Below are 27,279 nucleotides of genomic sequence, written 5' to 3' on the forward strand. Positions count from 1 at the left end.
GGATGGGGATGACCCCACCTTGGCCTAGCCAAGCATCTCCTACGTGGATTGGGGAAATCTGTCCTCGGCAATGTTCTCTAGGCAGCCCGGACTGTGCCTGCTTGCCTCTGCCCATGGTAGCAATGGCCTTTGCCACCGCAAGGCATCTCTGCAATCCTGACTTCCCCAACTGTCCTAACCCAGGGTCGTCTCAGCAACCTTGAGGAGCAGGCTCAGTCTTCCCTGACCATGCCTGTTGGCAGCTGGCTTTGAATGTGAGTGTGGAGTGCAGTTGTCGCCCTGGGCAACCTCCCATCTCTCAGCCTCTCTCGTAGGGCTGATGTCACCCACAAGGTGGGATGCTGGATGTCCATTTCAGAGGGTAGATGGCAAAATTAGAGGCAGGACATGCAAAGCAGAGTCAAGAACAATGCTTGTCACAGGGTGGCTTTTCTACAGGTGGTAGATAATGGTACTTCCATCTTGAACCCCAACACTGAACCCACTGAACCCCAACACTAGCCAGCTGCCCCACCTTTTTTTTGACCACATATCTAGTAGGCATATCCTCACCTGTCAGATGAGGCTGGTTTTGATTGTACAACACTACACATTTTGATTTAAAAATGTAGTAGGCAGTTTTCTTGGTGAATACCAAGGCCCTGGGAATTTTGCACTCAGGATCTGGCGGGAGGGGGCTCGTCCCACCTGAGACGTGTTTGAGATCAGCATGGAAGGAGAGTCCTGACCTTTCCAGAGCCTTCAATGGCCTCCATTCCAAGCTGGCAAAACCCTCCATTTGTTTCTGCTGTCCCCTCATTCTAGAAGGTTCTCTCTCTTTCCTGTCTCCATGTCCCAGAGCAGCCATCACCACTTCCTTTCAGAAGCTCTCCCTAGCTCTCCCAGGCAGCCTAAGAGTCTCCGTTTTCTAAGCTTCTACCAGGCTTGTCCGTTTCACACCCCTGGTACAGTATAGGGTAAGTGTTCTGCATAAGCTCTGCTCTCCACTGAAGTTACAATAATAATAATGATGATCAACACCTACCTCCAGATAAGTATGCACTGCCAACTCCCCCAGGCCCCACACTGGGTGATTGGTAGCATTTGCTCCACCCTCTTGATACAGGCCTTTTAGCCAGATTTCCATAGAAGACTCAAGTTGAGGATTAAGTAGCCCTTAAGACAGTGGCAGGACTTAACTTTGAGGTCCTAAACTCCATCCACAGTCTGTCTCCATCACCTCTCCATCCCCAGCCCTTAGCATGGCACCTGGTACCTCATAGGAGCTGAGGGAGGGTTGGCTACATCTCTGAACAAAGCCAGGGTGAGTGAATAAATGAATGAATGAAGCCATCCAGACATGGTTTTATCTCAGAAGAACAGAACACAAGCGTATGTTTCTAACCCAGAAATTGCAGCCCTCTCAGGAGAATGGAGATTATTGGTTGTTGTTTTGCAATAATAGGGACCCCTAGATACCTCATTTATTAGCAAACCAGATAGCAGCAGGAGAAGAGTTCCTACTCTAGGGGCACCCTGGAGGGTCACCCTTCATTGCCCGGGGGAAACGGCCTTGCCTCCAGTTGCATCACCTCCCCATCCAGGAGGCTGGGTGGCTCCTGATCTAATGACCTTGGCAAACAGAGCAACTTGTGCCAACCCTGGACCCCTGAACCTGATCTTCTTTCCTTCCTTCTTGTCTTCCCTTCTTTCCTTCTTTCATCCCTTTTTTCCTTCTTTCTTCTTTTCTTCCTTCACTTCTTCACATTCTTCTTTCCCTCCTGCCTCCTTTCCTCCTCCCCTCTGGCATTTTCTTTCTCCTTCACTCATTCACTCATTCATTCAGCAGAGAGTTACTGTGTCCTGGGTCTGGGCTGGTGCTGGGCTAGGTCCTGGTAGCGGGGGCACACTAAGAACTGGGGACCACCCCTGCCCTCTAGGTGCTCAGAGTCAAGTGGAGAGAGAGCTGCCATGGCTGCAAGAACTGGAAGGAACTGGTAAAGAGCAGGGAAGAGGGGAATGCCCCGGGGCAGACAGGGGCTCCAGAAAGGCTTCACAGAAGAGGTATCGCCTGTGCATCATGATACCCTATACTCCCATGATTAATCAAGTGAGATTAACCCACAGCTCCCTGCTCAGAGGTTCACATACGTCTCCCCAGGTCCAAACTCTTATTAGGGCCACCAGCCTCCTCCTTACTTCCTTGACTCAGAAAGCCAAGGCCAGTATAGACCCCTCCCTCTGCAGTGCCCTGATGACCCCTCAGGCATCACATCCTGTGACACCTCACCTTAGGAATGTCACCTACCTGAGCCCCATCCACAAGCCTTGGCAGGGTGGAGCCCACCTTCCTTAGCCTGGATATGAGCCCCCACACCAAGCTTTGTGTTGTGCAGAGGCTCTAGCCTCAACTTCCACTGCACAAAGTTTCCTCTCTAGTCTGGGCCACCAATGCAAGTTTCCCTGAGAGAGCCAGGGAGCTCCCACCTCCGTCTCTTAGCTCCCCACATTTCTCCCTCCCCACGTGGAGGTTGCCCAAATCTGAGAAAGAAAGCAATCAGAGCAGCAGCAGCAGCAACTGAATGTCAACCACAGGCGGTGACTTCTCATAGCCCCACTCAACAAAGCCCCCAAACGGCCCACCAAAGGTGGTATCCATAGACCCTGTTATAGACAAGGAAACTGAAGTTCAGAGAGGTCCAGTGGCTCCCCTTGAGTCGATGGTTTGTAAAAAAAGGGCCCAGAACACAAGTCGGGTCTTCTGCCTACAAAGCTGCCCTAACATTCCATCTCAGGAGCAAAGTGGGTGCCATTAATCCTTTGTCTGTCCGGCTGGTTCTCCCTTTCTTGAAGGATTAGTTCAGTCTGCTCCACCTGGACGTCTTCCCTGAATTTCCCTCCAAGCTGGAGCAGATGCCTCTGCATCGGGCCCTCAGTGCACACCTGGAAGGCACCTCTGCTTCCTGCACCCCACCACCACCCCTCCCACCAATCCTGGGAGTGCCTTGGGGTCTTTCCCTGAAATTGCCACATTGTCATTGCTCAAGAAATCTGGCAGCTTAAATAGAAGTGACAAGCAGAGTGCACAGGTGGTTCAGTGGTAGAATGCTCGCTTTCCATGAAGCAGACTTGGGTTCAATTTCCAGACCATGCACCCCCCCCCAAAAAAAAAAAACCAAAACAGAAATGATGTGCAGAAGATGACATCTCATTCAAGGGGGCTTGGGGAGAATCACTTTCATCAGAGCTTCAAAAAGCAAGAAGGAATTAAACAGATCTGGGCGAAGAGGGTCCCCAGCAGACAGTTCTGCATGAGTGAAATGAACACCCCAGCTGTACTCCTCCAGTGGGATTTTGGGGAGACAAAAGTGAAGCCAGTTGAAGGAGGCTGTAGATAGTCTTGAAGGTTAAGTGCTGCCTCTTCTTCTCAAGCCTTAAGACCAGAGGTCATAGACTGGGAGCCCAATTTTTTGACCAGCACAGTGCTTGGAAGATATATATATATATTTTTGCATCCAATACTCACATTTGGTTATTGGGAATTTCATACTAAAATCAGATTTCCTAGCTTCTCTCAAAAAGTCGATATATCCGGCCACACTGGGCTCCCCCACCTCCCTCCCGGCCCCTCGGATGAGGCCTGCCTCCTCCAGTTCACCACAGCCCTCAGCATTTCCAGTTGTGACCCCACCAAGTTGGACCTCCTGTCACCATCCACCATTGCATCATCAGTGTCCCCTGGCCAACCTCATGCATTGGTGGCACCTGTCTGGCCCTGAAGGCTTTTTTCTTTTTTTTGCAATTTTATGGAAATATAGTCACAAACCATATAATTCATCCAAAGCGCACAGCTCACACCATCATCAGATAGCCTGAAGGCATTTTGATGAACACAATCCCAAGCTCCCCTCTGATGGAAGTCCTTGTCTTCCTCCACTAGACTCCCTGCTAACCCCTGAGGTTAGGACTTGGTACCTTACACCATTTGCATTCACACCTCAAACACAGCCAGGCCGACCTGCACTTGACTCCTAGCCCATGGGGGATCTGAAGTCATCTCACTCTCTCTGAGCCCCAGTCCTCCTCCAGACACTTAACATGGGCAGAGCTTAATAACCCTTTAATCAGGTACACCTACCAGGGCCACCGTCTTTAAAGGACATTTCTCCTTTCCACCTTTAGCTTCATCTCCATCCCCCACATCACCCCCCCACCCCATTTCAGGTTAACTCACTTTCATTTCACTTGTCTCTTCTTCTCTCTCTCTCCCTCTCACTCTTATTTCACAACTCCCAAACACAGAAATATTGGGTTGCATTGAAACTTGGCACCAGAGTCTTGAGCCTTAAGGCAAATATTTGTTCTAGAAATTGTTGGAAACCATTTGGTCTCTCTTTAGCTGAGCGATGGCAAAACCAAAGAGCAACCCCTTCTGTGCCCTTCCTACACAACTGCCACCCCACCCCCAATCAGGAAATTTGGCAAACAGGAGGCTCTTGGAATTTCCCTGGGCCAGACACAAGTAGCTTCTCTAGATATGCAATTCCGCAAACTCCTGGAAAGCTTCAGAGTCAGTGAGTAATTGGCCCTGGCTGGATGGAGCCAAGCCCGGCCTGCATAAAACACGGACTGCCCACTCTATCCCCTAATGCCCTTTGCTGGGCCAGTGCTCATCTGCAAAACTTCTTTGAGTTTTAAGTGGACTTTGCATGCCATCATTAGAAAGCATCCCCATGGCAAGCCATGCTTTGGCAGAGCTTGGTTCCAGAAAACCCAGCAGCACTGAGAGAGGCAGAAAGACCCAGTGCAAATCTGGACCTGCCACTTGTAGCAGCAAGACACAGGATAAGTCACCTCTCCTTTTCATACCTCAAGTTCTCCTCTCATAAAGCAAAAGCAACTATACCAATAGGGCAGGGTTAAGGAGATATTTCTAAATCATAACCCCCATATGCTTGAGGACGCTATTGCCATTATTTTCTATTATAATTATCTTGCAAAAGTTAGCAAGATATATGTTTTAAGAGACTGCAGTTCACTCCCATAGATTCTATAATCTGATACCATTTCCATTACCTTGTCGAATATTTGAAATGGAGTCTAGCACTTAAAGTCATGCCTCGTACAAAATAGGTACTCAATAAATACTTGTGGAATATCTGAATGGAATCTCAGCCACCTCCAAAAGCTTAGATGGACAACTCAGCTGATGACTTCTCCATTACTTATGTATTTATACAAAACCTATTAAGCTCAACTCACTGCCTCATATGGTTGGGCATGGGTGTCACAACATATGGAATTTGAACGGCCAGCAGAAACTGAGGGTCAGAGAAGTGGAGAGGCCAAGAGTCAAACAGATAGTAAGTGATGCTCAGCCAGGAGTGCCATCCATCAAAAATATCTCTTAGGCCTGCCCTCTTACCACACCTCTGGTCTCCCTTCCACACTTCCATGCTTGATGGCCTTAACTTCACCCCCTCCCATCAACTGCCCCTGTGTGGCATTTACTCAGACCCTCACAACAAGGTTCCCCATCTACCTCCCCACAAAGGCTGTCTACCACATACCACACTCAAATTGAATGACACTCCTTGCCGGGACATGCAGTGATTCTGACCAGAGATGAGAAAAACTGTAATAAATCTTCATTCATTCATTCATTCATTCATCTGCCCATTTATTCAGGACAGTCTTCCATCCGGCCATGTCTTCATTCATTTATTCTCATCCATTCATCTATCCACATACCCACTGGTCTCTAATCTCTCCTGCTTCCATTCAGCAATTACAGAACTAAGGGCCAAGCAGAGTCAGATTCCACAGACTCCCCAGAAGGAACCACAACAGCCCAATTAAGCTAATGGTCCATTTGGAAAGCACCATATTTGAAAATGTTTTCTGCAAATAATATTCCTAATTCTCTGAAAGAATAGCAATTTTTAAGTACCTGCACCTCACCCAGTTCCTTGTGAGTAATTAGGATATTTTTTAAGTGACTAAGATATTGAGGCCCTTAAAACATATGTATGGCTTTGCACCCATATTTATTTTCTTATCATTAGTAACAGCTGACATTTACTGTGCACTTATGAGCCAGACTTGAACTTGGGGCTTTACTTAGATTTTTTTCTAATCTTCACAACAGCTTAATAGGTTAAGAAGTATAACTCTGTCTCATACATGGGAAACCAAGGCAGAGAATGGTTAAGAAACTTACCCACAGTAAGTTCGATTTTAGGACTAATTCCGAAGGGGTCTCCTGTTCCACTCCACCCTCTGAAGAGGGCACTGACAAAGGATTCTCTTACCTCTCATAGGAAGGTCCATTTCCCACCTGCAAAGGATACATGGGCATGAAGGGGTTACAAATGGTCATGCTCCCCAAGCCACTCCTACTGCTGTTTTCCTAGGCCCTACACAGCCACCCCTGAGACCCTGTTCCACCCCATAAAGCCCATGATGCTTAATCTGGTCCCTCTCATGCCCTGGCATCCTGAGCCAGAGGAGTCCATTGCAGTAGGATTGTCCAGGCTCCCAGTCCAGCATCATGATGGTACAAATGGGGACTCTGAAGCACAGAGAGCAAGGGAACTAGCCCAAGGCTACACAGCTAGGACTACCATCTCTATCTCCTCATTGTATTTTAACTTAGCCTTATGCAAGAGTCATTTGGCACAGGAAAAAAATGGCCCCAAGACCAAGCTGATCATCCATTGATCCACATTCTGATCCTCTCGGTGGCCTCCAGGGCAAGGAGGCAAGACGACTTTCTTCATTGATCTCATTCATGGTCAAGTTTACTTTTCAACACTCAGCAACACATCATTTTGCCCCAGCACATAGACTGGAGTGGCAATTAGGTTTTGCATAAGTGATTGATTGGTCATGTCTGCTCAGGGCATAGGTACAGACAAAATGACAGGTATCTGCCTTCTAAGCCAAAAGCCAACTCTATGTGCCTGGATTGCACTGGCAAAGCACCTGTCATCTCCTCATCTCACAAAGCCAGCAAGGCCAATCAATCAACTGACAATCATTGAACTTCACTCTGAGGCACCCGGTGCTGGGAGACGTGGGTGATCCAATAGTTAAATCAGTCACCACTCGTCGTAAGGTATTTATAAGATAACCAGGAAAAAAGAGGCAGAGAGGAGCTGTCTATTCACTCTTCTACTCGTTCACTTGCTCACTTCTCCATCCATCCTGCGCTAGTTTGAAAGTATTATGTACCCCAGAAAACCCATGTTTTAGTTCTGATTCAGTCTTGTGGAGGCAGCTGTTTCTTTTAATCCTGATTCAATACTTTAGGTTAGAAACTTTTGATTAGATTATCTCCACTGAGATGTGGTGCACCCAATTTTGGATGTGACTTTTGATTAGATGGAGATGTGACTCCACCCGTTTCAGGTGGTCTTGATTAGTTTTCTGGAGTCCTTTAAAAGAGGAGACAGTTTAAAGAGAGTCAGAAATGACACAGCTGACAAACTTCAGAGCAGAGCTGACAGGCAGAGAACAGAGACACGAACATTTGGAGATGCTTGGAGCCTAGCAGACATTATCATGAGATGTTAACCAAGCCAGAACCTGGAGAGAGCCAAAGAAAGCCAAGAAATGAAAACCAGCCCCAGAGAAACAAAGTGAGGAACCCCACAAAAACAGAGGCTGAAAGCAATGGAACCCAGGAGCAAAGGACAAGCAGATGCCAGCCACATGACCACCCAGCTGACAGAGGTGTTCCTGACCCATGAGACTTCCTTGAATTAAGGCATCTTTCCCTGGATGCATTAATTAGGATAATTTTATAGGCTTAGAACTGTAAACTTGTAACTTTATTAAATTATCTTTTCAAAAGCTGTTCTAGTTCTGGTATATCACATTCCAGCATCTAGCAAACTAACACACATCCATTCATCCATTCATTTATTCCTTCATTTATTCTGGTTCAAACTATTTTATGTGTTTTCTTCCTTACTCATTCATTTACTCAGAGCTGCACTAATTTATATAAATTTTTCATTGTTCATTTGCACATTCATTAACTCATCTACCCATCCACTCACCAATTTATTCATTTACCCACCCATTTATTTCTCATTTATCTATACATCATTCATTGTTTGTTGATTGAGTGACTCATCCATCCATCCACATATCCACTCACTTGGTCACTCCCTCCACTCAGTAACTCATGCACATATTGACTCAAGATAGAGTCCTCTTCCCACTGTGTACAAGGCATTGTGCTCCACCTGAGAGGACAGAGTAGGTTGAAAATATTAGGACATGGGCTCCACCCTCCAACATCTCTCAATCTCACGCAGAACCTTCATTATGAACTCAAGTAACCATCCACCAGGAAGAAAGTGATTTGTGGCACAGTGACGATAGAGAAGGCAAAGGTGGTATATGTTGGGGTACAAGGGCAGAGGTCCACCATGTGGAGGCAACCAGGGAGCTTCCATTCTAAGAGCAACGTCCTATAGGGTGTGGAGGACCCCAAAAGCCAGAGGTAGTGTAGCGAAAACAGTTCAATCAACATGTCGATTGGGCACCTGGGCCAAGAAAGGGGAATCCCAACTCAACTGGCACCTACTCAATTAATAAATAAAGATGTGTTTGCTGGGTGTCACAACTGAGGAAGTGGACATGTGAGCTCAGGAGTGTGAGAGTCCCAGATGCGATTCTAAGATTGCATGGCTTTGGGTCACTCACCTAACCTGGATGAGCCTCACACATAAAAGTGAGCAATGAGTCCCCCTCTCAGCATTATTCTGGGGGCTCCGTTGAGTGTATAGAGGATGTAGTACAGCAACTGGTGAGTTCAATCATTGTCCGTGTCCCACTGGACTGGAAGAGCACTTGACAGCCCGAGCCATGGTTTGTGACTGCCTTGCTCCCGGCTGTTTATCCAGGGCCTGGGATAGGGCTGGCACACACGTGGGTGCTCAGCACATAGTTATTGAATGAACGAGTTAATGAATGAATGAGCTGGAGAAGGATCTTGGCAATTGTGCAGTAGTTTTCAAACACTGCTGTTTTAAAGCTGCTTCAGAGTCCCAGACCTCCAGACTCACCACCCAGTGCTCCTCTGATATTCCCCTCCCTCTGTCCCAAAATGGACCTCTGACTTTCGGGGCCCACCTGCCATCATTCCCCTCCTGTGGGTTTACGAGGGGTTGCCTCCGGGCCGCTGTGATTCCAGATGCCAGTGCAAAGAACCGGTGAACAGGAGGGACTCAGGCCCAGTCACCAACAGAAGGGAGGCCCAGCCACGGCCATGGGGCCCCGCAGGTGTAAAGTTCTTCTGGAAATTCCGTGGGGAGCACAGCTACATCCACACCGCCACGGTGTTGGGTTTTGAATCGTGATACATTTTTTTAAATCTATAATTATGTGGTACACACCTAATTAAAATGGACTATAATTGTTGAAATATTTTATTGAAGTCATTTTTTTTCCCCCAACGACAGGTTTAACAGATGATACAACTTGTCTTGTGGTTAACTCGGGCTGCCAAGAACTCGGAGCAGAGAACAGAGGGTGGGGCTGGCCAGTGGCTGACAGTCAGCGCCCCTGAATGCCAGCATTCTTGGCTAAGCTCTCCTTCTGAAGACTGTCGTGGGCCCCGCGCCAAGCGCTCAGGACGGAGACAAATAGCCTGGGTGGGTGTTTTGTGCACAAAGATGATTGAGGTTTGCTTTAGCTCCATGGAGAAATCCTTTGAAATTGGGCTCCCGGGGAGCTAGGGCAGCTCAGATCAGAGGCAACTGTTTATTCAAAAGCCTAAGGCAAAGAGTGTGATTTCCCCCCACTCATAACCCCACACCCACCTCCACAAATCCAAATGACCACGACGAAACACGCCCCAGCAACGTCGGGGAGAGGGGCCTCGCTCTTCCCAGGAAAAGGAAGCATTTTCTCTAACAAAGCCTCCTATGGCAGCTGCAATTGACAGACTGTTTCCCCGGTGCTGAGTGTTTTAGAAGCTTCATTTCTAATACATATTGGCCACTTTATAGATGAGGAAACTGAGTCATGGATTAAATAAATGATTTGAGGTCTCATCCTCACAAGCATGGCCTAAGCCTTAACTCCAACGCTAACTCAAAAGTCAATGTTTTCCCACCACCGTCTGCTGACTCAAACGAGAGTCCTTGATTATTTCAAAGACTGATTCGGTCCAGGGGTGGGAAGGGCAAGAAACTATACTCCAGAATTATTTGGGGGTTCCTCTCGGTTAGGTTTATCAGATGCCTGCTCCCACCACCCGACCCTGCTGGCAGGCGGCCTGGGGACAGAGCTTGGAAAACGATCAAGGGCTACGTCCACATGTCCATTGTAGAAAAACAAATCCTGCCTGGGAAACAAGAAGAAATTCACTTTATTCCCTGCCCAAGATCTGGGGTGACCATTTTACCCTCAGTTCTGATCTCACTGCAAGAGCACGAAGTAGGATGGGCTGGCCTGGGGTTCATAGCCCCAGTGGGAGCCAGAGGCTGTTCTCCACCATCCCAAACAGGAGGGGTGATGGCTATTGTCCTCCTCAGGTCATAGGTGACAAACAAGAGACCAGAGGCCAACTCTGGCCCAATGTGAGACAGAGTGAAGCAACAGTTAGAATGTTTTGTTTTAAACTCATTCCTTTTCATTCTCCTTCTCTGTTCTTCCTAGGCTGGTCTGCTCCTCCTCAATTTCTTTCTTAATCTTCATTAAACTGTTTTATTGAGCATCTGCTATACACAAGACCCTTGCTAGATGCTTATCCCTTCACCCAAGAACCGAGGCAATAGAAGAGATATGAGCTTGCCACTTAGTCCTGAAATCAAAAGCTGCTCGGCACACTTGGCCATGGGATTCAAGCAAGTCTTTCTACTCCCTCAGTTCAGTTTCTGCCTCTGCAAGACGGAGATAAAAGCCCTGACCCCTCCCGGTTGTTGTATGAAAGGAAGTTCAAGGCCATTGAGCCCCCTACTGCACCCACCCTCTGCCCAGCTCCCCACCCCTCATTCCCCCATCCTCCTCCTCCTCTTCCTTCTCCTTCTCCGGAGAGACAGAGGAAGCTTCATGCAGCACGTCACTCTGACAGCTGCCCAGGAAGGGGGGTTATTTGTACAAAGTAGCCTGGCTATTTCTAAATCCTTCCCTGGGGCACTGGTTCCAAATTAAAATGTGGCAGGTCTGATCCCTACCCCCCTCCTGCCCCCACAGCACCCCCCCTTTCCCCTCCCACGTGCTCTCACCATGATGGGCACCCCCATCTGCTCAGAGTTGGCTTCCCCAACTGTCCTGTTGCATCGCCCTTTTGCTGGGTCCTACCCTCCCCCACCCCGCTGGCTCTCTCAGTCACCATCGCCTCCTTGCTTCTTTTCCACCTGTGGGATCTGTCCACTTTGGCATGGGGTGGAGGGAGTAGGTGATGCCTTCCCCTCCAGCCTCTCCAGCCTTAACCCCAGGAGAGCAGTAAGCGGGCAGTTACATTATGGAGCTAATTCATTATTCAATCTCTCCTTTGCCAGTTATGTCATACCATTTCTTCACCCACCCTGAGAGAGAGATGTCCCGTTACACCCATTTAAAAGATGAGGAAATTATAGCTCAAGTCGGTCATGACCTAAGGTAACAAATAGCCCAGCAAGTGGTGGAGTGGAATTCACACTCAGGAATTCTAATTCTACCTAGAGTGAGAGCGGCTGCATTTTGGAATGTTCTTCTAGTTATTTTGATCTTTTCATGACCTGCCTAGGTAGGTATCATACCTTCAGCCCACCTCACCTGTGGGAAAACAAGTCTAGTAACTTGCTTGAGAACCCCAGCAAGGGACTAAGCAACAGAAGCAGGGCTTGGACCTTAGTGACCTTGTGGCTCCTCTCTTCCTCTTCCTTTAGAGACCCAGCCAAGGATAAAATCCAACTTGCCTCACAGACGTGTTTCTCATCCTGGGACTGTTGACATTTGGGGCCGGATAATGCTTTGTTTTGGATGGGAGGGCGGGGTGGATTGTCTTGTGTATCGTAGGATGTTTAGCAGCATCCATGGCCGTATCCACTAAATACAGTTGCAGTCTGTCCCCCAAGTTGTGACAACCCAAAATTTCTGCAGGTGTAGCATTCCCAGATCCCACCACTTTGGGATCCGTGTTATCCCAGAGCACAGAAGCGCATAGGCTCTAGGGTGTGTCCATCTGGGCTCTGACCATGGTCCCAGCACATAGTGGCTGGGTAGCCTTAAACAGGACACTTAACCTCTCTGTGTGTCTGCCTCCTCATCTGTCAAACAAGGATCATCATAGTTGCCCGTGGCGGTCTTGAGCATTAACTGACACTTTTCATAGCCTATAAGAATGACTTAGTATTATCAGAAACACCCAAGGAGTATGTAAAAGCACATGGACCTCAGTCCCTACCACCCACAGGTCCCCTGAATTTGATCTTGAATGGGTAGGAATCGTGTGGACATGTTTTTAAATCTGCTCAAATGATCCTGAAGTACTGGGTCCTTGGTCTTGCATGCATGAACTACTATAAGTTGGCATTCTCTGATATTAGGGATATTCTACCCAATGTTTCGAGTACACTCTGTGCAGGGTCCTGTCTGGCACTGAGTGGTACCAGATTGGAAAGGTACTCTCTCTGTTCTCCAATCAACTGGTCAAGACTAACTGGTCAAGACTGACATATAAACTAAGCACATGGCTCAAGTGGGCCTCTGTGGTCAGGGTCATGAAGAACTTTGGGACAGTGTGCTCAGAGACTACAGAGGATGGAGATGACTTGCAGAGTGGCCAAGTCCAGTTGTGAAGATTGTTGACTGCACAAGGGTACTCAAAGAAGGTTAATTTTTCTAATTCACACAAAAGCACCATATGGGCCAGTGGCAGTCCTAGAGAGCAGCATTCACCCAGGCTGCCCAGGAAGCTCCTACTCATCCATCAGTGCCAACTGCGTTACCTCTTCCCTGGAAAATCTTCCCTTAAATCCCCACTAATGGAATCCACCATTTCCTCCTGGATGCAATTTCCTATCAGAGTCCTGCCTCTCCCAAATCCAAAATTGCATGTTAGGGGCACTACCTCCCTACCTAGATTATGATTTTGAAAACATGGACTGGGTCTTATTTTTTCAGTGTTCTCAACGCCCAACATAGGCATGGTACAGAGTAGATGATGAGTGGATGCTTGTTAGAGGAATAACTGAACAAACGAGTTCCACCTAACTAAAAGGGTCTTAGCTGGTGTCAATGGGAAGGATACTGGACCACCAATCAAGGGACCTAGGTGCTAGCTGAAGCACCTTCTTAGAGAAGGTGGCCCTAGAAATGGGACTTAAGGACTCAGTTTGCTAGGCAGGGATAAGGTACAGAAGAAATGAAGGCAGTGCTCTCCAGTCAATCTCGTGCCCAGCAAATGAGATTTTAAAAAAAAGAAGATACTGGAAGTCATTAATTTAGTGTTCAGGGAAATCATGATTTGATGGTTGCCACACCAACATGCTCATCATTTGATATGAAATCACAAAGTAAATATTTTCACAGAAGCAACAAGAAAATAAGATATGTTACATTATCTCAGGAAAAGTTAGTCTTTGCACTCTGGTGTGTGTGTGTCATTGATAAATTAATTATTTTGCTCACAGCTTCCCTTGAGCATTGGACAAACGGAGGATCACATATTCAAGTTCCGTGTCCCCTGGGAGGGGATCCCAAAATGCACTGATAACACACGTGTCCGTGCCAGTGATATCCCTCCCATCTGCAGTCAGGAATGTCCTGGCTTTAGCACCGGACATTCCTTCACCTTAGTGTATAACCTCTGACAAACCTCTGGACCTCAGTTTTCTCATCCAAACAATGGGAATATAAATCTCCGCTCTCAGAACTCATTCATCGACTTTAACGGCACTTACTACAGGTCTCTCTTTCCCCAGAATGTTCCATTATTGTCCATTTGGACTTCATTGTGGCTCGGCTAAGTTCAGGAATCCATCTCCACACCTCAGAGATGACGTGTATTTAAAACAGATGGAGGGTGGGCCACAGTGGCTCGGTAGGTAGAGTTCTCACCTGCTGTGCTGGAGACCCGGGTTCGATTCCCGGTGCCTGCCCATGCAAAAAAAATAAAATAAAATAAAAATAAATAAAAATGATGGAATTTCCTTTAAACCAGTATTTCCATCAAGGGGCTCCACCTTTCGATGATCCAAAAAGCAAAGACCAATACCTGAGCGTTTCCATCATAGAGCTATTATAATATTTAAAATGATGGAGGTAATAACCTGTATCCATTCACAGACAAATGGATAAACAAAATGTGGTACATGCCCACAATGGGTATTATTCCGCCATAAGAAGGAATGAAGTTCTGAGACCTGTAGCAACATGGAAGAACCCTGCAAACATCAGGCTCAGTGAAATAAGCCAGATACAAGGGCAGATATTGCATGATGTCACTTGGCTGTTTAGAAATAACAAATCCACAGAGATCAAAAGCAGATTTGAAGTTACCAGGGAATGGTGGAAGAGGATGAAGGGAAGTCTATGCTTGTAAAACAAAATAATAAATAAAATTAATGAAATTTAAATTTTTAAAAGAAGATTCAGAATAGCAGAAAATTTTCAAATGATAAATGATAAAGAAAAAATCCTTCACATATCTAGAAAAGAATATAAGTGACATGTGGATGTTTATGGAGACAGAAAACCACTCATAATAAGAATATTGTGCAGACTGGAAGAGTACGAGGGCCGGGGATTTAATAACACAGGGACATTCTTCTGCCCTATTGTTAATTGGGTAGCTTCAAACAAAACTCATAATCAGTTTTACTTTTGGGTTATTTTCTTCTGTGAGTTTAGTTTTTGCTTCTTTGTTTGCTTGCTGAGAAAGCGTCAGAGTAGAACACCTTGGGACCACTTCCTCCATCAACCCCAAAGTGAACTCAACACTCAAGGGCCACGCGACTACCATCACATGCACGTCGCCTGCACTTCACGGTGGTGCCCAAAGCTTCAGACCTGTGTGATGTCCCGGGGCCCTCCCCGCCTCCCCAGAGCTGTGGCTGTGCCCCTGGTCTCAGGCTAGGTTCTGCGGACAAGGGGGAAGACTGGGAACAGCCCTGATGAGGAAGAGGTGGGGGCGTATGTGTGCAGGGGTCACCAGTTCTCAAGAGTATCTTTTCTTTATGCCCTGCGCCTCCCTGCCTGATTCTAGGTCCCACCCTGGATGTTGATACTAGAGGTAGCTTGGAGGTTCAGGGCACAGATGCCGCAGCCAGGCTGCCCAGGAGCAGAGCCTGGCTTTGCCAGGTACCAGCTCATGAGCCTGAGCATGTGCTATGATCTCCCTGTGCCTCAATTTTCCCTTCTGGAAAGGAAAGATCACATTGCCCTCTTTGTATGGCATTTGTGGGCCCCCTTGGTCTGTAAAGCTCTTAGAAAGAAGCCTAACCTGAAGTGAGTGTCACACCAGTGCTTTCTATTAATATAAGTCAGAGGCAGCTGAGATAAGACCGTCTGACTTCCAATCACACCATATTTCCATCAACCGCTTGGCCAGATGTCCACAAATAACTCTGAAACAAGACTCCATAGGAAAGGCTAAAATAGAAGGTCAAATAGGACTCCACATGCCCTCTGGGATGCAGAGGAAGGCCTGGGGGGTGGGGTGGAGGGGCAGGAGCACTGGAATTTGGTAGACTTAGGCTCAAATTCTGCCATGACTACTTAAGAATGATGTAATCTTCCTACTGAAGCCCTCCACACCTCGATCTTCTTGCCAGCAGGATGAGGCTCCTGGAGACGTTTCCATCGGCCATCGGCAATCCTCACGTATCAGAGGAAGCTCAGGAAGCCACACACGGCTGTGGGAAAGGTTACGTGAGAGGATATACCTCTGGCATCTGCATCCTAGTTGCCAGTTTCCTCTTTTGCGTATGAAAGACACAAAGAGGAAAGAGATCCCTGAAGAAGGGATTTTAGATGACATTGAAGGAAGAGGAGGCTGTGCACAGTCAGACAGGGTGTGGGGCCTTCCAAGCAGAGGAGACAGCTTGAGTAATGACCCAAAGCCTTGGGGAGTCCTCAAATGGTACATTGCTAAGAGAGCTTGCAGCACATGCCTGGAACTTGGCAGGTGGTGGGAGGGAGGGATCAGGGGAGGGGAAGGGACAAATAAGAGAATGGAGTATGGGAAATGTTTGGGACCAGCCCTTTTCCCAAAGCCCCCATCTGTGGTCAGGAAGCTGAGGACACCATCTCGCCACCACCCAAGCCCTCACAGAGGGCCCTTGTCCCACAGGCTCTCCGGGGTAGATGATGGGAAACCTCAACACTCCCATTTACCCTTTCAAAGAGCCCTGCTCCCACTCTGGCGTCTGCTTTGCGCCCCATAGCGGACATGAAGTAGCCGACTCAATACCACGAGATTTAGGGCCCCTCCTATTCATGTCATTTTACAATAGCTTCATTCATTCCTACAGGCTGCATGATTTTTTTTTTTAATTTATAGAGTACATTTGTGATGTATGAATTAGAGAAAAGAAATGTTATTAGAAACATCCTGGGCAGTGAGCTGTCTCCCATCTCAGGATGGGGAAAGTCAGTGTAAAAGAAAGAGGAGTGGGCTGGGGGCCAGGACAGCTGGGTTCTAGCCTGAACGGTCCCCTAATGTGTGGCAGGGTTTTGGGCAAGGAACTTCACCTCTCTGGGTCTCATTATTCTCTAAGGGGCAACTTCCTACTCTCATCAGATGGTGCGTCCATTAACTATTCCAACAACCAACCTGAGAGTTAGGTATGGTCGTGCAGTAATAAATATGAGGGTTTGCTCTGTAGGAGACCCAACCCAGACCACTCCCTGTTTCATGGGGCCTCCAACTGGGAGAAGAGCAAGGCTGAGCTTCTCCTCCCCCCTCTTGGTGTCCAGCTTTGTGTCCAGCTGCCAGGGCCCCTCGTGGGCAGAAGCATCACTGAAAACCCCAGTAAAGCTGGGGAATGCCATCGTCTTTGGCCTCATAAATCCCTTTTCCAAAACAGCTGGCCACAGCTGCCCAGAGCTAAGTCCTGCAGTAAATTGGCCCACAGCCCTGGAAACTGAGGGGCTGGGGCCTGGGGGCCAGAGAGAGGAGAAGGAACAAAAGGCATTTCTGGTGGAACAGAAAAAGACTGGCCAGGAAGCAGATATCCCAGATTTGTGGCTCTTGCCTTCTCCAAACTTCGGTTTCCCTGACTCTGAAGCGCAGTTAATCCTCATGGAGCTCAGTGACCAAAAGAACATGCCGGGATCATGATACCAGTCCACACATGGAATAGATTCTCATGGGGCATTAATTTTACTCCAAAGCCCAGCCTCTGTGATTGCATAGCCCACCCCAGCCCCACGCAGCCCCTAGGCCCCGGGAACATGCCAGCTGCCATCTCTTACTCCTCTCTCCCCTCTCACGTGCACCAAGTACAAATTCCAGGGCTTCCACGCAGCCTGGCCTAGCTCAGTGCCAGGTCCCTAGCGGCTCCAAAATCACACATGGCACTGGCCATTCAAAAAACTGAGTATTATTTGCATTTCATTTACAGAAATTTCCCCACCAAGTTGCAGCTGAAAAACAAGAAGGATAAACTAGAAGGAGAGTGTAGCTCAATAGCCCAATATATGCCATGTCCCAGACTCAAAGGGAATGAACTTGGTTTGCAGAATTCATTTCTGCCAATGGCAGAAAACTGTTGGTTTGTGATAACCCAGTCTCTTCTGATTTAAAGAACCACCTTTGGGGAAACACCCCGGCCATTCAGGAAAGGCTAAATGGGAGGGAGAGAGAGTAGCAAGGGAGCAGGGGCAGAGCCCACTGTTAACCTCAGTGCCTGCAGGACTTGGCCTGGCTGTTCCCACCCCCTTGGGTCCTTGTTTCCATATCCAGGCATCTGAGGGCCTGGATGGCAGGGGCCTCCCAAGGTCTTCCCTGTCCTGAGTCAGGGCTCTCCTGGGCCCCCGAGTCTTTTCTCAGCAACCCGCTTCAGGAGATTTGGGTCATCCCAGAGCCTTCCCAGACGGGTGCCATGCAAAAGCATAGGGGACCGGGAGGCCACCCCCTGCCAGTCCACTGAGAAACCTGTCAGCCTCGGATGCTCCATGCTCTGCAGCCAGGCAGGCCTCTCACTCCCACCTAGATCACATGCAGAGGTCAAGGTGCAGAGTCTCTCTGCTGTAGCCCCCCCACCCACCCAATTATCCATGGTTGTTATTGTCTGTTCCCACCCAAAGGTGATCACATGAGGGGACAGGGTCCTCTTGCAGGAACCCCTCAACCCCTGGACTGAGTTCACAGTCTCTCTGATAACCCCCTGCCCATTCACCAGGGAAACTTTGACCTCCTTTGCTGATGGTAGAAAATTGACTCTTGCATTTTTCTGTGGTCTGCCCCAATCTGAGTATTGTCATCAGTTCTGTGTTCTGAGTTTGCCAGACCCATGCTAGGGAGAAAAACTATACTAAAGAGCTAAGCTGAAACCTGACAAGGTACTTATGAGATATGCAATATCTTCAAAGGCAGACTCACTGTGATGGCTAATTTCATATGTCCCCTTGATTAGATCATGGTATCCAGTTGTTGGGTCAAGCAACACCTGGCCTGATGGTCACCATGAGGTCATTCAGAAGAGATTGCCTTCAGCTATGAGAGATGTCTCACCCAATCGTTGAAGGCTTTAAAGAGAGAGCTGAGGATTTCAGAAGGGAGAATTTCATCTCTACTTGAGGCAGCCAGTTTCTCCTAGGGATTTTATCAAAACCTTCATCATAATTCCCAGCTCATGGCCAATCCTCATGGTTATGTGAAGCAAGTCCCATAATAAATCTCCAAATAGTTACATATTAATAAATAATATTAACAGTGTAAATATCTGGATAGATATATAGATGAGTAATAATGTCAGTTAAATTTGATCACTGCCCTCCAGTCCTTACAGTCTCGTATTGCCTTCAAGAAGGTAGAAAGTGCTTTGCATATAAACTCTGCCCTTGCTACTCCCACCTGTCCTTCCCCCAGAGGACAGCACAGCTGTGCCCCTCATCTCCTTCAGGTCTGTATTCAGCTGCAAGGAGGTCTTCTCTGAAAGCCACCATGCAGCCCCTTACCTGCATTCCCTTCCTCTCTCCCTTACTTTCTTTTTCTTCATAACGTTGATCACAATCTGGCATGCTCTGTGGAGTATACAAGTTGATTTTTTGTAGATTTTATTCAAGTATAACCTGCATATAGAAAAGTGTACATATCATCTCAATGTTTTTCCCAAACCAAATGTTCTGTGTAACCCAAGCCCAGCCGAAGAACGGAGCCGCCCCAGCTCCCAGATGCCCCCGGGTGCCCTCCTCCCCCAGCCGCCACCTCTCCGCAGAGTGAGGCTGTCCCGCACCAGCAACACAGGTCAGCCTCACCTGGTCGTGGGCTTTATGTAAATAGATCATGCAATCTCCATCTCTTGTTTATCATGTTGTGTGTGGTAGAGCTCTCTCTCTTATGGCTGTAAGCATTCTAATTGTATGAACACACCAGTTTATTCACCCTGTTGATGGAAATTTGGGTTGTTTCCAGTTGGTAACTATTACAAATAATGCTTCTAGGAACTTTCTAGTACATCTGCACATATTTCTCTTGGGAATATACCTAGAGAATATTGGTATATTATTCTAGGTATATTCATAATATTCATTGGCTGATTGGTTGATAGAATTGATTGCTGGCACATACACTCAGCTTTAGTAGATAGGACCAAATAATTTTCCAAAATGTCTGTACCAATTTACACTCCCACCAACAATGTAGAAAAATTGATATTGTCTGCCTTTTTCATGTTAGCCATTCTGGTGGGCGTATCATGATATCCTGTGGAGGTCTCACACTGTGGTTTAATTTACATGACAAGTAAATTAACTGAGTAGTGAGGTTGAGCATATTCCCATTTATATTGGACAGTTAGGCATCTACTTTTATGAGTGTCTAATAATGTCTTTTGATATTTTTCTATTTGGTTGTCTGTTTCTTTCTTATTGATTTGTGGTAGTTCTTTATATATTGTAGATTTAAGGTCCTTGTTGGATATATGCATTATTAATGACTTCTCCCACTCTGTGGGGTGCATTTCTTCTCCTTTAATGATATGTCTTCTTATGAACAAAAGTTCTAACTTTTAACATGGTCCAAATTATCATTTTTTTTACTTTGTCTAACACTCTTTGTGTCCAGTTAGTCTTATTTTTTTATTGTCTTTCAGCTCCAGAAGGGCAAGGAACTTGACCTCACTGTTGGATCCACCACGCTTAGAACAGTAGCTACCTAGACCAGCATATATTTGTTGAATGAATAAGCAAACTAAAGGTTTTTTACCTGTAACTTTCACTGCTAAATGAGGCAAGCCTGCATTCTGGGACAAAAAAATCAAGTCTGTTCCCACTCTACCCTTCAAAGATTTGAACACAGTCATCTCATCACCCCCCTAAGATTTCTTTTCAATAGCACCAATAGGCCTTGTTCTCTTAACCAACATTCATTCAGTGGGATGCAGCTTCTTCCACTCCCTGCCAAACACCCCTCTCCCCTAGCATCCTTCTTAAAACAAAATGCACAGGTCTAAGTTCTCAATTGTCCCGTGCATGGGATGACACTTTCTTGGACCTCGACTAGCATTGTCCAATAGAAATAAAAAACAAGCCACCAACGTAAGCCACAAATGTCATCTGAACTTTAAATTATAAAAGCACCCATATTTAAAAGAGCAAATGGGAGGAGGTCAAATTAATTTTAATATATTCTATTAACCCAATGGATCCAAAATATTGTCATCTCATCATATAATCAATATAAAAATTATTAATGGACTATTTTACCTATATATTTTATTTTTAGTCTTTGAAATCTGAAATTTATACTTAATTTGAAGTAGCCACATTTTGAATCCTCACTAGCCACGTGTGCTACTGGCCACCATTTAGGACAGCTCAGACCTGGAGTTTCCACTCTCACTGTCACCCCACAGGCCATGAGCACTGAAGTGAGATTCACAAAAGTAGGTTGGTGGCTTAGCTGAAGAGTTTCACTTCGGACACGTGGAGTTTGAGGAGTCTCTGGAGGTATAAAAATGGCAAGAACCAGCCTGCTGTTGGCATGCTTTCTGATATTTAATTTCTACAATAGCTGTATCAGCTAGGATTAAGTTTGGCTCCAAGTAGAAGGGACCCAACTAATAGTGGCCTAAGTGGCTATAGGCAGTCCAAAACAGGTACGGCAGGGCCACCCCATGGAGATAGCGGAGCACCAGCTCCTTCCAGCTCCCTACAGTTCTACCTATAGTATATGGACTTCAAACTCAGGCCCAAGCCATCCCAGCTGCTTTCCAGCTGTTAGGGAGAACGCACAAAGAATAACAAGGGACAATACACCAGCTAATGTTTAAGGAGACTTCCAGTAAGCTGTCAACAGGAGATGTCCACTTTCACCCATTGGCCAGAACGTAGCCACATGACAGTCCTTTGATGCAAGAGAGGCTGAGAAGTGTAGTCTTTACTTTGGGTGGATATCTGTTCAGCTAAAAATAAGGGTTAGCAACAATATGTAAAAAGGAGGAAATGTGTATCTTCCACAGTGGCCTCCTAAGGGAGACACTCTTTCCTCCATTACCTAGATGACATGAGATCTGCAAGGTGGAGCAATTTCTCCCTGTTCACACAGCCAAGAGGAGGGAGACCCAGGAGGACCCTCAATTCTGTACTTCCTCCCTGTCATGGGCCATTGCACATCCATCCCGGTATCTCCAACAAATAGCAATGACAAAATACCCATCAAACCATCACTGGACACCATCTACCTTCCAGACCCTAGGGCCACCAGGAGGCCATTGGGCCATTCTCCCACTCTGCAGACCCCTATGATACTGAAGTTAGCAGAAAGTGACCCAAATAGAATTGCAAACAAAATGAGATGCAAGATCATATCAGTCCTTCTGACAGTTAAAGTAAAATTTTATGTGAGCAATATACTCTTGCTCTGATTACCATTCAATATAATTTTATTCTGGTTTTTCTGGGCCTGCTGAACCCCTGCTCTTTTAAGTGTTCAAGTGTTCTGCTTGCCAAGATAAATGATTATAATTGACAGAGCAGTGTCAATCTACAGGAAAGCAGATTTCAATAAGCATGCCAAGGGCCAGCATTGGGGGCAGGTAGCTGAGCTGAGAGGGATTTTGATCCCACCCTTTCCCTGTAGTACAGTCCACACTGGCCCAAAGGCTGGAGGGCAAGAGAACAAAGGGAACGCTATATATCTCTGAATTCAAATCTTTCCCTTTGAAATGAGGCATCCGGAATGGCCAATAAAACTGTGGAAATGGATTTCTGGCTGCATTTGATGTTAAGCCTTTAGTGTCAAGTGCCAGTTCTGTTGGTTGTCTTATTTTACTCCTTTCCTTTTTTTCTTCCTTTTTTTCTCTCCCTGTATCCCAACCCCCTTCTCTGGATGGCATTGTGGGGAAAGCATCCTTTCACAAATAATTTCTTAGCAGTAGTGGATAGGCCATTGCATCCTGTTTCTGCTTAAAAATGAGTAGAGAAAGTTAGTCTTAAATGAGTTGCGAACTTGCCCATATATCTGCAATAAAATTAGTTTCGCCCAAATAGATGAAGATGCAAACTGCTCCTACTTCAATCCTAAAAATTTTGCTTAGCAAAGTGTTTCTTTGTATGGAGTCTGCTTCCTTTCCCCTATTAAAGTATCACAATCCCACAATCTCCCTTTCTAAAGAGAGTGAGAAAGTCCAAGGATCTGGGCCTGTTAGTTGACCTCTGTGACCAGGCCAGGATGTAAGCTTCTTCCTCAGGATACCACCCAGGGCTGACGGAGAGAGAAGACCACAGCCCACCCACACAGCTCCCCTGCCATCATCCATGCAAAACTGATCTTTGAGCCCCGGGATCAGAGTTAACCTGTGGGATCCCAGTGAAACTGATGGGTATCTCTGAGCACCCCCGTTCAATTGTTTGGTGGGGGCAAGTGAATGAATGGCCTCAATTTTATAGTGGTCTGTGGTGGGAGAAGGTACTGTTGAAGAGAAATGGAAATGGTACAGGGAATCCAAAAATCTAATTTCCAATCCTGACGCTGGCCCTGCCTGGGTGACCTTGGGCTACACTCTACATCTTTCTCCTCCATGTGGTTCCAACTTCTCAGAGGTAAAATGAGGGCAGTGATGCCTCCCCACCACGTGCACTCAATGAGAGTGGATGCAAAGGGATTGTTTAAATCCCAAACCATCAAACAAATGAGAATTCACATCATTTCAAGAAGATCATACCCATTAATCTTATTTGATCTTCCTAATAATTAATCTTATTTGATCTTCCCAATACAGTAGTAGAAAAAGGATGACTTCTGTCCACTTTGGAGCAAGGAAACTGAGGCACCAGAGCACCTTGTCAGCAATCATAAAATACACAAGTCACTAGGAAAGTTCCAGCCAGGTATTCTTGCAAACTCTTGCTGAAAACAATGAAGAGCCCTTTGTGTAATACACAAAGCATCTTCTTAAAAGCTTGAAGGCAAGATAAAAGAAATTACTAGGCTGAAGTCAAAGTGGAGGCTAGAACTTAAAGAAAGAAGAGCTGTGAAGCCACTTTTGCCCTGAAGATATCCACTAACCTTGGAGAACTTAAACTTGGGTTTTCACAGCCTCAGAGGGTCAGAGGACATATGACAAAACTCAGACCCTGTTCAAGGTAGAGAATCCAAGAGAAGACCCTCCTTTAAAAAAGTCAAAGTCCAAGAGTATAAAGGCAAACCAGATGAACTCACACACATATACATACACGCACACAAATATTTGTACACGGAGGACAGCAAGGAACACTGACCTGGTGCTGAGCAGAGAAGACATTATCATCAACTTTGGACCCACCATCAGTCCCAGTCTTCTTCTCTGGGCTCATCCCCCTTCTCTGCCCAGAGTCCAAGCTATCTGCTTCATCTTTGCCCCCTAGGCTTCTTTGACTTCACTCAGCTGTCCATCTCCTATCCACCCCTTAATTGCTATAGCCCCCACTGGTTAGTGCTTTCACTGATTGTCCCCCTTTACTGCACCTCCCTGAGCAACCCCCAGCTTCACTCCATACCAACAACTCCCTACATCAGGTTCATCCCTCCTAATCAGACCCCTGAAAGGTCAGCCTTAGAAGACGTAAGCCATGTGATAATATTGTACTCTAATAATAAGAAATATGAAGACAGTCACAGGCACGTCTTCTGGAAACAGTTTCTCCTGCATTTGCATGGACCCAGCTGCTCCATAGGGGAGCAGGGCTGGATGCCAGTAAGGAGCCCCTTTCATCACTGACCCACGTCACAGGTGTGCCCAGTGTCAGACCCACCATAAGCCCTTACCTCTCAGAGAGACCAGGGCTTCAGATGCAGAAAAAGGAGGGATGGCTTGGCCCAAACCCCTACCCCATGTTGCTACCCAGAGCATCTGGACCAGGCCTGAGGCCACAGAGTGCACAGGTAGGGACAAAGCCCAGGTGAGATCCCACACCTCAGCTCAGCCCAAGTCTTCATGCTCTTATGCTCGCAATAGCTTCTTTGCTACTCACTGCAATCCCAGAGGATGGACAAGCAATCTTGGCCATGTCCACTAAAAGATGAAGAAGTTACTGCTAGCAAGAAAGTCATCCAGCCAAGGCATAAGAAAATTGGAGAGAGGAAAGGGGATATGAGATGGTGTGCTTGGAGTTCACAGATGCTTTCTCCTCAGATGAACTTAAATGCAAGAAAAAATTAAAAGACTCTTTAAATTAAGTATGGCTTCCCATACTTAAGCCCACTCAGGGTCAGGACCAAGTGGGCCATGGGCTCAACACAGAACTAGGTTTTCACAATGGGAAAACACCATTGCCTCCTTGTCACTGACCTGGTGAAGGTGGAAAAGGGGGTGAAAGGGAAGGATGGAGTGAGGGATGAGTAGAAACACTTTATGCTTCAGGCTGGACTGAAAATCAGTCCTGAGATTATGGAATCTCAATTAGGATCAGAATATGGAGGTGCTGTGATTTCAAAGCTGCAAACTGATGGGTTATTGTATTTAGAAGTGAACTTACCCTTGGGGAGAGAGAGCACTTTTGTTTTGTGAAAAAACAATGCTCATCAGTCTAGAACATAGTTTTGTAGCTGAAAGAGTAATATCTGTGAAGCACACTCTTCTAGATTCCATTCAACAAATATTTATTGAATGCCTACTATGTGCCAGACACAGTTCTAGATTCTGGAATACAGCAGAAAAGAAAGCAGACAAAAATTCTTGCTCTCACAGAGAAGTCAGATAATAAAAGTAAGAAAGTAGGTTTTATGGCATGTATTAGGTGTTAAATGCTATGGAGAAATCAGTCAAGGAAGGGGGTCAGAAAATGTCAAGCAGGGATGTGAATTTAAATAAAGTGATCAGGGAAGGCCTGTTAAAATGGAGTCATTTGAACAAAGAATTAACGAAGATGAGGTTGAAGCCCTGCAGATAAAAAGCATTCCAGGTATCTAGAATAGCAAGTGCAAAGGCCCTGAGGCAAGTGAAGGAAAGAGAGAACTAAGAGATGAATTTTAGAGAAAAGGCTTGGGGAAAAATTCAGTAATTTAAAAGGGGGAAATCTATAATATAACAGAATAAGGGTTTAGACCCAGAAGTTATCAGAAAGTGTATGCAGGTTTGACAATCACCTTTAGTGGGCCATGGAAAGCCAGAGAATGGGTGCTGTGTGCTTCATATTTAGTCAAGACTGAGTAATGAAGACATTTGGGAAAATGCTTGAAGACAATAAGTATTTATGGGATTGCCCTCATTTGGGAGGATTGGGTTCCCAAAAAGTTGAGTCCTTTCATGAGAAGAGTGGGGTTTCCTTGGAGGGTGTGGACATTTCCCCTCTCAACCACTCTGGAAAGAATTCTGTTCTAAGAGGGGAAAGGATAGGGGAACTGGCCTTAGGCTGGAGGGGAAAGAAACTGTTTTTCTCTCTGGGCCTTGGTATGGTAGGACAGGAACAGACGCTGGCCGCTGAGTGGGGCAGAGAAGGGCTCTCCCATGGCAGCAGGAGAAAAGACCCTGTAAGGGGCCTATATGCATCTGTACTTTATTCCCAAGCCATCCTTCCCTCCCATCATCCCTGAACTGGGGAACGCCAGGTCCAGTCTCTATTCTGCCTCTGCTTGCTTAGGATTGGGTCAGCAGGAAGCTCGACACAAAGCAAACAGGGCTGTGAGACAGACAGCTGAAATGCCCAGAGACCTCTGGGACAGTGTTGGGGAATGTGGAAGCCTTTTATGTGAGTTTTAGGAAGACTTTAAAAAGGCAGGAGTCCTTTTACCAGGCAAGAGAGAGGCTGGCGTCACTCTACCCTACAAATTAAAAGTTAATGTGACCAAGGCAGGCCACGGTAGCTCAGTAGGCAAGAACACTTACCTGCCATGCCGTGGACCTGGGTTCAATTCCCGGTGTCTGCCCATGTAAAAAAAAAAAAAAAGAGGCATTTAAAGGTTAATGTGACCAGAGGTACTTATTACCTCCCCATTCTGATTTTGTTAAATCAAAGATAAAATAATTAAATAATTAACAAAACCACGAACGATTAAGGGAGGAGCACCAGCAGATAAGGGAGTTTAACAGATTCCTGCAAGAAGGAAACAGGGAGAGGATAGTGAGGAGAGAATCAGAGCAGGAGAAACCACAATCCAGGAACACAGCAAAGGAGAGGGAAGCGTGGTTTGGGAAACCCAGACATGCTTAAGATCAGAAACATCGTACATGAAATGCAGCAGTGAGAAAAGGATTTGAAAACAGAAGATGAATTGAACTCTTTATTTGCCCATTCCTACACTAATAGAGAAAAGAAATGACCAAATATCTACCCCCATAAAAATTTGGAGAATTTTTCCTTAAAGAAAGCACTAGGAGTGCTGGTGTAAACACACCCCCACATCCCACACCCCCACATCCCACACAAATAAATGTTATCAACGTTAACAATGTAAAAAAGTGCAGTTGGTAGAAATGAGAAGTAGAAGAGGGAGAAGCAGGAGAAAAGGCAGAAGAACAGTTGGGGTATTAAAATGCTGATCTTATAAACAGTAAGTCAAACATCATCGTATATAGTTCAGAGGATAAAAATGTACACAAGCGTAATTTAAATTTACAAAGGCAACTAATGAGCAACTAAAAGAGTATATGAATATAAAATGAGTTGAGGGAAGAGATTTGGGTGACGGTCATATGAACGAATTCTTCATCC

General features: G+C 46.3%; 1 long non-coding RNA gene across 3 annotated transcripts in view; it reads right to left on the minus strand.

Moving 5' to 3' along the window:
• The window catches only part of LOC143652191 (uncharacterized), a 96,576-nt gene that overhangs the window by 4,146 nt on the left and 65,151 nt on the right, over positions 1-27,279 (minus strand). For all 3 annotated transcript variants that reach the window (XR_013160479.1, XR_013160478.1, XR_013160480.1), the window contains one exon: positions 6,200-6,316. This is a non-coding gene — a long non-coding RNA (uncharacterized LOC143652191). The remainder of the gene's footprint in view (positions 1-6,199; positions 6,317-27,279) is intronic.

This window comes from Tamandua tetradactyla, chromosome 12 (genome assembly GCF_023851605.1).
Source record: "Tamandua tetradactyla isolate mTamTet1 chromosome 12, mTamTet1.pri, whole genome shotgun sequence".
Taxonomy (NCBI): Eukaryota; Metazoa; Chordata; class Mammalia; order Pilosa; family Myrmecophagidae; genus Tamandua; species Tamandua tetradactyla.